At 52.7% G+C, this 13333-nt stretch overlaps 1 protein-coding gene across 1 annotated transcript in view; it reads right to left on the reverse strand.

Annotated features, from left to right (window-relative positions):
* Positions 1-13333, reverse strand: part of cngb3.1 (cyclic nucleotide gated channel subunit beta 3, tandem duplicate 1) — a 209128-nt gene that overhangs the window by 95634 nt on the left and 100161 nt on the right. The gene's annotated exons all lie outside the window — the stretch shown is intronic.

Genomic DNA, 13333 nt, shown 5'->3' on the forward strand with positions numbered 1-13333 from the left:
TCCGGCTTCTTATACTCCGCCTTCAGGGCGGAGCTAGAGGTCAACGGCCAACCAGGACCCGGGATCTGTCAGCCAATGACATTAGGGCTTCCAGCCCCACATGACCACTAATACATACTACCACAGAAGGTAGCAAGGGAAGTTACTGCTACTGTTATGTATATATTGTTATAGTAAATAAACGTTATTATTTTGTATCCTTAAAACTCGTGCTGGATTCTTCGGGGCCCTTACAAAACTGGCGACGAAGGTAAAAGTGAATAGCTGTCTACACTGCTGAAGCCACCTCCTTGGATTTTTGTTGGATACAGGTTGGAAGTTGTTTTCTATTATACCATGCCTCTGTACGGACGTTTGGATGTTTTTGATGCTGCGCTGGAAAGCTGGAACCAGTACACACAACGGATGCGTTACTATTTCCGGGCAAACAATATCACTGAAAACGAGCGCCAGGTGGTCATATTGCTCACCGCCTGCGGGCCGCATACGTTTGGGGTGATTAGGAGCCTTACGTACCCAGCTGCGCCGGACACCAAAACGTTTGACGAACTTGTGAATATAGTGGGGCAACACTTTAACCCAACCCCGTCAACGATAGTCCAGCGTTACCAGTTTAATACTGCTGAGAGGACCCCTGGAGAATCCCTTGCCGATTTTTTATCCAGGCTACGCAGGATTGCGGAATATTGTGACTATGGTGAGACCTTGTCAGAAATGTTACGCGACCGTTTGGTTTGCGGTATTAACAATGCGGCCACCCAGAGAAAGTTGTTAGCGGAGCCAACATTGACTTTTCAACAGGCAATACAAATAGTCTTGTCCCGAGAGAGCGCAGAGCGAGGAGTACAGGAGCTACAGGGAATGGAAGTGCATGCCTTGGGGCGCAACCCTTTCCGCCCAAACATGTCCCCCCGCACTCCTGCGGTACCTTGGGCGAGGCAACGACCGGACCGACGCCAGTGGCCATCGGACATTCCTCTCCGAAGGGAGCCTTCTCCAGAGCCAATGGATGAGGAGCCATGTCCATGTCAGACTTGTAGGCGCCGACCCCGTCGCGGACGGCGGTCCTGGGGACGCCAGAGGCGCCGTCGTTCCGACCGAAACTGGGATCAGCCCAGGGGCCGTAACTGGGACCAGCCCAGAGGCCGTACCTTCCATGTGGATGAACTGACTCACAGGCCAGGTTGGCCACCTACACGGGGAACCACTGGACATTGCAGGAACTACAATGACCTCTGTTGTCTATGGACGCCAGGAGGGGCGTTTCCCACTTATCGTAGTGCATGGCCACGGGCCCAGCCTGTTGGGTCGGGACTGGTTGCGCCATTTGCGGTTGCAATGGAAGCACATCCTCCAAACAGTTTCTGGAGGGTTGACTGAGGTGCTAGGACGATACCCAGAGGTATTCCAGCCTGGTTTGAGGAAAATAAAAGGGGCCGTAGCCCGTATCCAAGTTGAACCAGGAGCCACGCCACGCTATTTCCGGGCGCGCCCAGTGCCTTACGCTTTGCTCGAGAAGGTAGAAGGGGAGCTCACTCGTTTGGAGAGTTTGGGTATTATCAGGCCCGTCCGTTTTGCTGACTGGGCAGCACCAATTGTACCAGTAATGAAGCCAGATGCCACAGTTCACTTGTGTGGCGACTATAAACTTACAGTGAATACAGTTTCCCGACTCGACCGATACCCAATGCCTCGCATAGAGGATCTCTACGCGAAACTTGCAGGCGGACTCTCATTCACAAAATTAGATATGAGTCACGCCTACCTGCAGTTGGAGCTGGACCCTGCCTCCCGACCATATGTAACAATTAACACACACCGGGGCCTGCATGAATATACACGGTTGCCCTTTGGAGTATCCTCTGCCTGCGCAATTTTTCAACGTGTTATGGAGGGCATTTTGAGAGGTTTACCACGTGTGGCTGTCTACTTAGATGACGTGTTGATTACAGGGACGTCGGAGCAAGAGCATTTGGAAAATCTGGAGGCTGTCCTTAAACGCCTTTCGGAGGCTGGAGTCCGTTTACGTCACACAAAGTGCATATTTCAGGCAAAAGAAGTAGTCTACCTAGGTTATCGGGTGGACCGCGAGGGTCTGCACCCCATCGCAGAGAAGGTGCGTGCAATTCAACATGCCCCCACCCCGACTGACACTTCGCATCTTCGTTCTTTTCTCGGTCTCGTAAACTATTACGGGAAGTTCCTCCCCAATATGGCAACTACGCTGGCCCCCTTACACCTGCTGCTAAAGAAAAATCACACCTGGGTTTGGGGTCAGCCGCAAGAAACTGCTTTCCGGCGGGTAAAGCAACAATTGTCGTCGTCTGGGTTACTAACCCACTATGATCCGGGAAAGCCTTTGCTCGTCACATGTGATGCATCCCCGTATGGTATTGGGGCTGTCCTGTCCCACAAGATGGAGAACGGGGCCGAGCGACCGATAGCTTTCGCCTCCCGCACATTGACTGCAGCGGAGAAAAAGTACGCGCAGATCGAGAAGGAGGGCCTGGCAGTGGTTTTCGCGGTGAAACGCTTCCACCAGTATGTGTACGGCCGCCATTTCACTATCGTGACTGATCATAAGCCCCTGCTGGGACTCTTCAGAGAGGATAAGCCAATACCGCCCATTGCTTCTGCACGGATCCAGCGCTGGGCTTTGTTGCTTGCTGCATATGAGTATTCTCTGGAGCACAAACCAGGTACGCAGATAGCAAATGCCGACGCACTGAGCCGATTGCCTTTATCAACCGGCCCCATGTCGACCCCCACGACCGGTGAGGTGGTCGCAACCCTAAATTTTATGGACACCTTGCCTGTCACGGCATCACAGATCCGTGAGTGGACCCAGACGGAGCCAGTCCTGTCAAAGGTTCGGCACATAGTCCTGTATGGTGGGCAGCATAGACAGCTCCCAGGCGAGTTGCGGGCATTTTCCTCCAAGCTGTCAGAGTTCAGCGTGGAAGACGGCATCCTCTTGTGGGGGACGCGTGTGATTGTCCCGGAAAAAGGCCAGGAGCTGATATTATCAGACTTGCACAATGGGCATCCGGGCGTGACCAAGATGAAAATTATGGCCCGGAGTTACGTCTGGTGGCCAGGCCTCAACACCGACATTGAGAAGGTGGCCCAAAACTGCTCCATTTGCCAGGAGCATCAGGAGCATCAGAAGCTTCCGCCGGCCGCGCCCCTACATCACTGGGAATGGCCAGGGCAGCCTTGGGCACGCTTACATGCAGATTTCGCAGGCCCTTTTCAGAATTCCATGTTCCTTCTATTAATTGACGCCCAGTCCAAATGGCTGGAGGTGCATAAGATGCAGGGGACAACGTCCTGCGCAACAATTGAAAAAATGCGTTTATCATTTAGCACGCATGGCCTCCCCGAGGTGCTGGTCACGGATAATGGCACTCCATTCACGAGTGAGGAGTTTGCTAGGTTTACAAAGACGAACGGCATCCGCCATATCCGCACTGCCCCTTACCACCCGGCTTCAAATGGGTTGGCAGAGCGTGCAGTGCAAACACTCAAAAGAGGCCTAAAGAAGCAGTCTTCCGGATCAATGGACACGAGACTGGCTCGGTTTTTGTTCACGTACAGGACCACCCCCCATACAGTGACTGGGGTAGCTCCCGCAGAACTCCTAATGGGCCGGAGACTTCGCACCCGCCTTAGTATGGTCTTCCCGGACATTGGCGCAAAAGTACGCCGCACACAAGAACGGCAGGGACCGGGATTGTCTCGGCATCGTCCGATTCGGCAGTTTGCGCCCGGTGACCCAGTATTCGTGCGGAATTTTGCTGGTGGTGCCCAATGGGTTCCTGGTGTAATCTTTCGCCAAACGGGCCCTATATCGTACCAAGTGCAAGCCCAGGGTCGTCTCCAGCGAAAACATGTAGACCACGTCCGGTCCAGAAGATCATCCCCGCAAAAGATCCCTGCCCCCGGAGCTCAGTTCAACAGCGGCAAAGACCAGAAACAAGGGAAGGTAGTCCTCCAAATCTTCCACTGGTGCCTCACTCGAAGCCTGCGCAGGTCGTGACGGGACCGAATGGGGATAGAGCCGCTGACATGACGGAGGCAGCAGACTCTGACTCCGAGATGGAGACACAGGATGAATCAGAGGGGGGAATCCTCGGGTCCACAGGCCGTGGATGTACAACCGCGCCGTTCATCACGGAAGCGCCGGTCTCCGTCTCGTTATACGCCGCCTGATCCAGCGCCGCGTGCAAATGGCGTCCGGCCTGCGGCCAAACGAGTTTGACGCCTTCCTTCGCCAGGGCCTACGGTGGATTCCTTGGACTTTGGGGGGGAGGGATGTTATAACCTGCCTACTGACGATTGGCTGGGGACTAATGACTATCCCACAATCCTATGGGAGTATGAACTTCCCCAATGAGGGGGGCGGAGAAACTCCTACTATAAATAAGCTGGCCAGTCCAGGAACCAGGAGGAAGGAGAAGGTAGCAAGGGAAGTTACTGCTACTGTTATGTATATATTGTTATAGTAAATAAACGTTATTATTTTGTATCCTTAAAACTCGTGCTGGATTCTTCGGGGCCCTTACAAAACTGTGCAACGGAGCCACCCATGGTGCCATGATCATGGTTCTTGTTGCACTTTTCTGAGGAACTATCACCTTCACCAGTATCTAAGATGGAAAACGGGTTAGTGACTGAGATCAACTCAGGGGACTCCTCCACTAGCTGCTTAATTCTCTTAAACTAGCTGGCAGTCACCCGTTCCCTCTCGACCTGAACACTCCTAACCTGCAGAGTGACCACCTCCCTAAACGTGCTATCCACATAGTTCACTGCCTCACAGATACCCCACAGTGACTCCAGCCACTGCTCGATTTCTGAAACCCAGAGCTCAAGCTTCTACAGCCAGCGACACTTCCTGCAGATGTGTTTGTCGAGCATACATGGTGCATTTGTGCCTTCCCACATTCCACAGCATGCATATTCCACTGGATGAGCTGCCCTTCCCAACTTTAACTTTTACAAACTATTTATTATAACGCATCAGTTGCTCACCAATCAGCTTCTTCCTATGTACCAAAGTAAGACCAAATACTGGAGGCTGACAAAGATAGAAATTGAAAAGGGCATCTCCTCGCCCTCTTCACTGAACTCGCTCACCTGCTGAACCCGCTGCTGCTCACTGCATAAAGTCGCACTGAGAGCCCTTTATTTATATTAGTTGAGATTCAGATGTGTCAGCTCTGCTGGAAACCAGACTAAGCCTGCTACCTAATTAGTCAAATACAACTGCTCTCGAGTAGAGAGCTTGTTTATCTCTGCTTAAGGCTGGAAATTTAAAATTGACTGAAACAAGAATTTTTAGTTCAGCGCGAAATGCAGATAAAGCTGGAATAAGATTGCCTCACTCATCAAACTCCCAGCTGCTCACTCTTCAAAATAGAGGGCAAGATTCTCCGGAAAGATTTCTATGTGTGGTAACGAGCGGGAACTATCGCAAGCTTCCTGGCGCTCAGCCTGGTGAGGCCGGCAACGCAATACAACGCTAATTGGTCCACTTAACAAGGCCCCACGGGCTTCACACCACAAATGAAGGATCACCAGTCACTTCACTGGGACCGCGCTCGCCAGCCCCCGCTAACAAGGTCGAGCAACACTTAAACAGCACTTGCACAGCCAACCCCACTCAGCTCGCAGCCATAGTGCCGAGACATCCAACCCCAAGGTTTGGAGACACAGACCTGATGAGGCTAGTTGATGCTGTCGAGGCAGAAGGGATGTCTTGTTCCCCCGAGGATCCCAGAGGGTGAGCCACAGGGCAGCCAATGCCGCCTGGGATGAAGTGGCAGTAGGCGTCAGCTCGGAAAGCGTGTCCAGGAGGACTGGCCTCCAGTGCCACAAGAAGGTCAACGACCTACACTGGGATGCACATGTGAGTTGACACCACCCCTGCCCCCTCCACCGAGACCTTTCCACCACCATTGATAAGATTACTTCTCATAGTCAGCACATGGGACAGGGCAGCATGTGTCGCTGGCAAGTGCGCCAGCGCCCTCGGGCCCCAGAGCCCTAGAGGATGTCCGCCAACGGCATTGAAGGCCACGGGGCATGGTAAGCAGCTGGCTGTCTCCACCTCTGATGTCCATCCTGGGGACACACCTAGACGTAGCGGTAGAGCAGTGAAAGCTAAGCATGTTGAGGATCACTTGAGTGACAGAGGGTGGGGGGGGGGGTGCTGCAGGAGAGAGGAGTAGGTAGGGGGTGAGGTGGAATTAATGGGTGGAGGGTAGAATGGGGCAGCACCATTGGGAGAGTGGGGTATTGTTGGACACTGTGAGACATTAAAAAGCCCTCACCACAACTAGTATGACACCTCTGTCAGTTTCTTTCGCAATGTGGCTGACCTCCGAAACCTTGGCCTATCTCTCCAGGCTTCTGGCCCCCATCTCTCCCCGGGCACACAGCGTGCAGGTGACGGGTGTGAGCGAACACTCAACAGACAGGCAGGGGTCAGGCTGTGGCATAGATTTAGGAGCACCAGCGTTCAGCTCTCTGCGGGTTATCATCACCCCCCTGCCCTTGACTGTTGACCTACTGACGGTGCCGACACAGTCCCTGCACACTGGAGTGATGTGACACAGACCCTGGGGAGGGGATGGAAAATGGGAGTGGGGGGGTGATGGACCAGGCCATATCCTAAGTGAAGTGGGCGAGTATGATGGCCTCCCTGGCCCTCTAGGCTTCCTGGACCCTCGCCGCTGCCGTCTGTCCTGCAGCCTCTGGCTGGTCCGGTGGGTCCACCCCGGGCTCGTTCTCCAGCCCCTGCCACTCTGGCACCTCCTCATCACCCTCGTTCTCATCCTTGTCCACCCCCTCCTCCTCGGAGATGGCACATATTCCTCACCTCTTACCTCCAGCACTGTGCCAGGTTGTGGAGGACACAGCAGACCACCACAAAGTGGGCGACCCTCCGTGGTGTGTACTGCAGAACACGACCAGAGTGGTCGAGGCATCGGAAGCGCATTTTAAGAAGTCTGATGTGCCGCTCAATGGTAGCTCGTGTGGCCACCTGGGTCTCGTTGTATGGGGTCTCCGCTTCGGCCGCCGGCCTCCGTACTGGCGCCATTAGCCAGGTCTTGAGCGGGTACCCCTTATCCCCAAGAGCCAGCCGGTCATCCTGGGGTGGTCCTCGAAGAGGCCGGGGATGTCTGACTACTCCGGGATGTAGCTGCTGTGCACACTCCCTGGGAAGCATACACACATGTGCATGATTTACATGTGGTGGTCACACATGAGCTGTACGTTAAGGGAGTGCTTGTTGATGTAGAACACTCCCAGCTGGCCCGGTGTTCTCAAGGCGAACATGCATGCAGTCTATCAGCCCCTGGGCCTGGGGCATCCCGGCGATGGCGGAGAATCCTGCTGCCCGGACATCTTGTTGGGCTTGGTCCATGTCAAAGTTGATGTAGTTTTTTGCCCAGGTAAACAGGGCATCCGTGACTTGTCGGATGCACCTGTGGGCTGTGGGTTGCGAGATGTCACTCACGTCCCCACAGGATGTATGAAGTGCACACTTAACTATGATTGCCAATTCAGCAATAGCCTTCAGACGTATGGATAGAGGCCTCAGCAGTCAGTGGGGGTTACGGGTAATCGGTGGTTCAGACGGGAAGGGATAAGGGATTCCGGAATTGGTACACATGATCCCGGGGTTGGCATGGGAGCTGCGGATGGTTGCCCCCTCAGCGGACCATTACTCATTAAATCTGGGCTAAAATTGCAGTTGGTCAATCGAATTAGAATGGGTAAATTCTCCGTTCCATTTTAACTGCGTCCCTGCTTGGCATAACGCAGGTGGAGAGAGGTGGCAATTAAAATGACCCACTCAAAATTTGTCCAAGAAGAAGCCATTAAAATCAACATCTGTGTCCAGACAATATATGGCATTGTACTCATCTGAGACAACAAGCATTGTTTATCAATGCCACAATAGGAACATAAGAACATATGAATTAGGAGAAGTAGGCAATTCAGCCTTCGAGTCTGCTCCCCCATTCAATCAGATCATGGCTGATCTCTTCCTGGTCTCAAATCCACCTCCCCAACTGTTGCCAATATCCCTTTAATATATCTATCTCCTTCTTGAAACCATTTAATGAGTCAGGCTCTACCGCACTATGGGGCAGTGAGTTCCACAATTTTGCCAATCTGCGAGAAGTAGTTCCTCGTCATCTCAGTTCTAAATTTACCGTCTCTCAATTTATATCCGTGATCTTTCTTTCCAGATTGCCCCACAAGGGGGAACATTTGGTCGACATTTACGTTATCAATCCCATTTAGTATTTTATACACCTCGATTAGAGCCTCTCTTATACTTCTAAACTCCAGTGAGTATAAGCCCAATCTGTTTAATCTCTCCTCATACGACAACCCTTTCATCCCCAGAATCAATCTGGTGCCTCCTCTGAACTGCCTCCAATGCCACCGCATTATTTCCCAAACAGGCGCCGGAATGTGGTGACTAGGGGCTTTTTAGAGTAACTTCATTTGAAGCCTACTTGTGACAATAAGCGATTTTCATTTCATTTCATTTCATTTCATCATTCCTGAAATAAGGAGACCAAAACTGGATACAATACTCCAGATGTGGTCTGACCAACACCCTATATAATTGCAACAACACTTCTCTACCTTTATACTCCAGTCCTTTGGCAATAAACACTAACACTCCATTTGTCTTTTTAAATACATGCTGTATCTGCATACCGACTTTCTGCAATTCATGAACAAAAACACCCAGGGGGCGATTCTCCGAGCCCCGCGCCACGATGCACTGACACCGGCGCGTGATTCTCCGAGGTGCAGAGAATCGGCGCCAATTGCGCCGGCGCGTTTGGCGCGGCGCCGGCTGCGGGCCGCTGGAATCGGCAGGGCCCACTGGTTAGAGCTCGCCAGCCAGAGAAGGACCCATTTACCCCGACCCTCTGCTTTCTGTCAGTCAGCCAATCCTCAATCCAATCTAGTATTCTACCCCCAATCCCTGCGATCTAACCTTCTGGATCAGTCTTTTATGCGGCACCTTATCAAACGCCTTCTGGAAGTCTAGATATACCACATCCACAGGTTCCCAATTAGCCACCTTGCTGCTTACGTCCTCAAAGAACTCAAGCAAGTTTGTCAAATATGACTTACCCTTCGTTAAACCATGCTGATAATGGTGGATTGAGCTTTGTCTTTCCAAATGTTCAGTCATCTCCTTCTTAATGAGTGATTCCAGCAACTTCCCCACCACAGAGGTCAAGCTAACCAGTCTATAGTTTCCTACTTTTTGCCTCTCTCCCTTTTTGAATAGGGGCGTCACATTAGTGTGTTTCCAATCCTTCGGGACCCTTCCAGAATCCAGGGAATTCTGAAAACCATAATCAATGCATCCACTATCTCCGCTGCCACCTCCCTAATACCCTAGTGTGCAGGCCATCAGGCCCTGGATATTTATCTGCCCTTAATTCGATCAGTTTATTCAATACCGTCTCCTTAGTGATGGTTATTGCACCAAATTACTCTGCATTAAATGTTGTTTTTGGAATTTTTAAAATTATCTTCTACTGTGAAGACAGAGACAAAAGGTTGGTTCAGTGCCTCTGCTGCCATTTCTATGTTCCTCCTTATTACCTCACCAGTATCATCCTCTAAAGGGACAACATTTAATTAGCTAGTCTCTTCCTCTTTCTATACTTGTATAAGCTTTTGGTATCAGTATTTATGTTTTCTGCTAGTTTCCTTTCATAGTTCATCTTAGCTCTTTCGATTTTATTTTTAGTATCCTTTTGCTGAACCTTAAAGTTCTCCACACCCCCCAGCTTACCACTAGCTTTTGCAGTATGGGTATGGTCTAGCTTTTGCCTTTCTGCCTTCCTTGACTTTCTTGTTTAGCCATGGAACGTTCTTCTCTCTGTTACACTTCCTCTTCCTCTCAGGAATATACTTCTCCTACCAAGGAGTTTTTTTTCCTTATTTTTTATGTCCACCCAGATTGATTCAACATTTTGGCCCTTAGTACCAATATCATTTCTTTTTTTGCCTTTTTAAAAAATAAATTTAGAGTGCCCAATTACATTTTTCTAATTAAGGGGCAATTTAGCGTGGCCAATCCACCTACCCTGAACATCTTTGGGTTGTGGGAGCGAAACCCATGCAAACACAGGGAGAATGTGCAAACTCCACACGGACAGTGACCCAGAGCCGGGATCGAACCTGGGACCTCGGTGTCGTGAGACAGGAGTGCTAACCAATGCGCCACGGTGCTGCCATATATAATTTCTTAATACAGCCCTGATGCCATCTTTAACCAATAAAGCAATTCCACCTCCTGTTCCATCCTGTCTATCCTTTAGGAATACTGAGTACCCTCGGCTGTTCAAACCCCACCAAAACATACCCATTTGTCTCGATTTGTGCTGTCAGCTCATTGACTTTATTCCAAATATTGCATGCATTTAGGTACAAGGGGCTGGATTCTCCGCCAGTGGGATGTTCCATTTTGCCCGAAGCCCAGGGGTTTCCCGACGGCGTGGGGCTGCCCCACAATGGAAACCCCATTGACCAGCTGGCGTAACAGATACCCCGCCTGTGTGCTGAAACAGAAATGTGGTGTGGCGGGGTGGAGAATCCAGCCCAGGTTTTTAAATATGCCCTACTGATTTATCTTTCCCTTGCAGGATTTCCTTGTGCACTATGCTTTCCACACATTCTGACCTCCTTTATTAATCTCTGATAGCATTCAGCCTCATTCCCAACTTTCACTCCCGCAGTCACCTTACAAATCATCCAGGTAACTCCCCCCCTCCCGGATGTGCCACAGGGTCTGAAGTTCAGACTCCAGCTCATCAATTCTGTGCCGACATTCCTCGGGCAACAAACACATGCTGCAGATGTGATCACTGCTGCTCGTAATGGGATCTGCCAGCTTTCACATCGTGCAGCTACGCATATCGCCAGCCCAGACACCTCTACTTTTAGACTGCTAGCTCCTCTCACATTCCTTTAGACTCCTGGCTCCTTTTATATTCTTTTAGACTCTTGGCTCCTCTCGCGCTCTTTTAAACTCCCGGCTCCCCTCATGCTCTTTTTAAACTCCTGGCTCCTTTCGCGCTCTTTTATATTCCTCGGGATGGATTCTCCGTTTCTGAGACTAAGTGCTGACGCCGTTGTGAAAACTGTGGAGTTTCGAGATGGTAAAAAGGGCGCGACAGGTGATAGTATTCAGCCACTCCAAAGGGGCTAGCACGGGCGTCAAGGGAAACATTACACTTTATACGCGGAACGACAGCGGATTGCCGCACAGCTGCAGCCGCACTTAAGAGATTCTCCCCCCCACACACACACACCCCTGGTCGCACAATGGGCATCATTGTAGCGGGTCTCCGCGTCGCTCTGTGGCCTCCGTATAGGCGTCATCAGCCACGGCCGCACCAGGTAACCCCTGTTGCTCAGCCACAGCCCCGCAGCCGGGGGTTGTGTCCCTCGAACATGTCGGGGATCACCGAGTGCGCCAAGATGAAAGAATCATGTACACTGCCCGGGTACTGGGCGCAGACGTGCATGATCCGCATCTGATGGTCACAGACCACCTAAATGTTCCTTGAATGGTAATCCTTCCTGTTGGTGAACAGCGGTCTGTTATCTGCCGGTGGCATAGGGGAACATGAACCCCATCGATGACCCCCGGACCCGGGGCATCCAGGCGATGGCAACGAACCCCGCTGCTCGGGCATCCTAGTGGGCGTGGTCTACAGGGTACTGGATGTACTGCTCCTCCTGGGCATACAGGGCGTCGGTGCTGCGTAGGAGATGCCGGACAGGTCCCCACTCAGTGACTGGAACGACCCCATCACGTAAAAATTCAGAGCGACCGTCACCTTGGCGGCCACCAGGAGCGGATGTCCTCCCCCATACCCATGCAGTGCCAGGTGTGCCATCATCTGGCAGATGTGTTGCACTGTCTCCCTGCTCAACCGCAGTCTTCTTCTGCACGCCTGGTCCGGAAGGTCCTCACAGGACATGCGGTCATGGTACACGTGTGGTCTCATCCGGTGCCTCCCTTGGCACCTCCTCCTTCTCCTCCTCCTCCTGCTCCTCCTTGGCCTATTGGGAAGCCGGCCCTCCATCCTGAACGGCTGCCAGCTGCCCCTCTGCAGCCCGCTCCTCTGCTGCAGCCTCCGCCTCCTCTCTGAGCGGCCCCCACTCATGCTGCCACAGGGCTGCATGCAGACCAGCATCGCAGGTTGTTGTCGAAAGTCATTATTTTCTGCAGGGGGTGAAAGGCAAACATGTTGTCATGACGCATACACCTGTGCCCAACCAGGTGCCATGGCTACACGGTGGACCGGTTGGCACCGCGGCCCTACCCATGCATGTCGATTTGGTATGAAACCGGCATCAGGCTCGATTTCGGCGTCGGAAGCTATTCTCCGCCCGATCGCGTTTCGCGATTTCGGTGTCAGCTCACGGAGAATCCAGCCACTGACTCCTCTCGCACGCTTTATAAACTCCAGGCTCCTCTCGTGCTCTTTTTGAACTCTTGGGCCGGGATTCTCCTGCAATTGGCGGGATGGCCCGACACCGGCCCCAAGAGCGGCGCGGACCACTCTGGCGTTGGGCTGCCCGGAAGTTGCGGAATCCTCCGCACTTCCGGGGGCTAGGCCGGCGCCATCGGAGAATCCCGTGCCTGGTTCATCTCGTGCTCTTTTTAAACTTCTGGCATGCGCAGAACCACCGGCGTGTTTCCTGCGCATGCGCAGCGGGTTTCTTCTCTGCGCCGGCCATGGCGGAGCCTTACAGAGGCCAGCGCAGAGGGAAAGAGTGCCCCCACGGCACAGGCCCGCCCGGAGATCGGTGGGCCCCAATCAATGGCCAAGCCACCAAGGCCCCGCCCCCCCCAACCCCGGGGCCGGATCCCCCCACGCTGCCCCGAGGACTCCGCTAGCCGCCCTCCAAGCCAGGTCCCATCAGGATGGACCATGTCTATTTCACATCAGCGGGACTGGGCAAAAACGGGCGGCTGCTCGGCCCATCAGGGCCCGGGGAATTGCCGGGGGGTGTCACTGCCAACGGCCCCCGACCGCCGCGGCGTGATCCCCGCCTGAAAACCGGCGCCGGAGAATTTGGCAGCCGGCGTCGGAGTGGCAGGGCAGTATTCACGCCGCCCCCCGGCGATTCTCCAACCCACCGGGAGGTCGGAGAATCCCGACCCTGGTTCCTCTCATGCTCTTTTTAAACTCCTGGCTCCTCTCGTTTTATTAAATTAAAGATACCCCAGATAAAGATTAACAGATATCCTGTTATGTACAGATAC

The sequence above is a fragment of the Scyliorhinus torazame genome, chromosome 11, assembly GCF_047496885.1.
Source record: "Scyliorhinus torazame isolate Kashiwa2021f chromosome 11, sScyTor2.1, whole genome shotgun sequence".
NCBI lineage: Eukaryota > Metazoa > Chordata > Chondrichthyes > Carcharhiniformes > Scyliorhinidae > Scyliorhinus > Scyliorhinus torazame.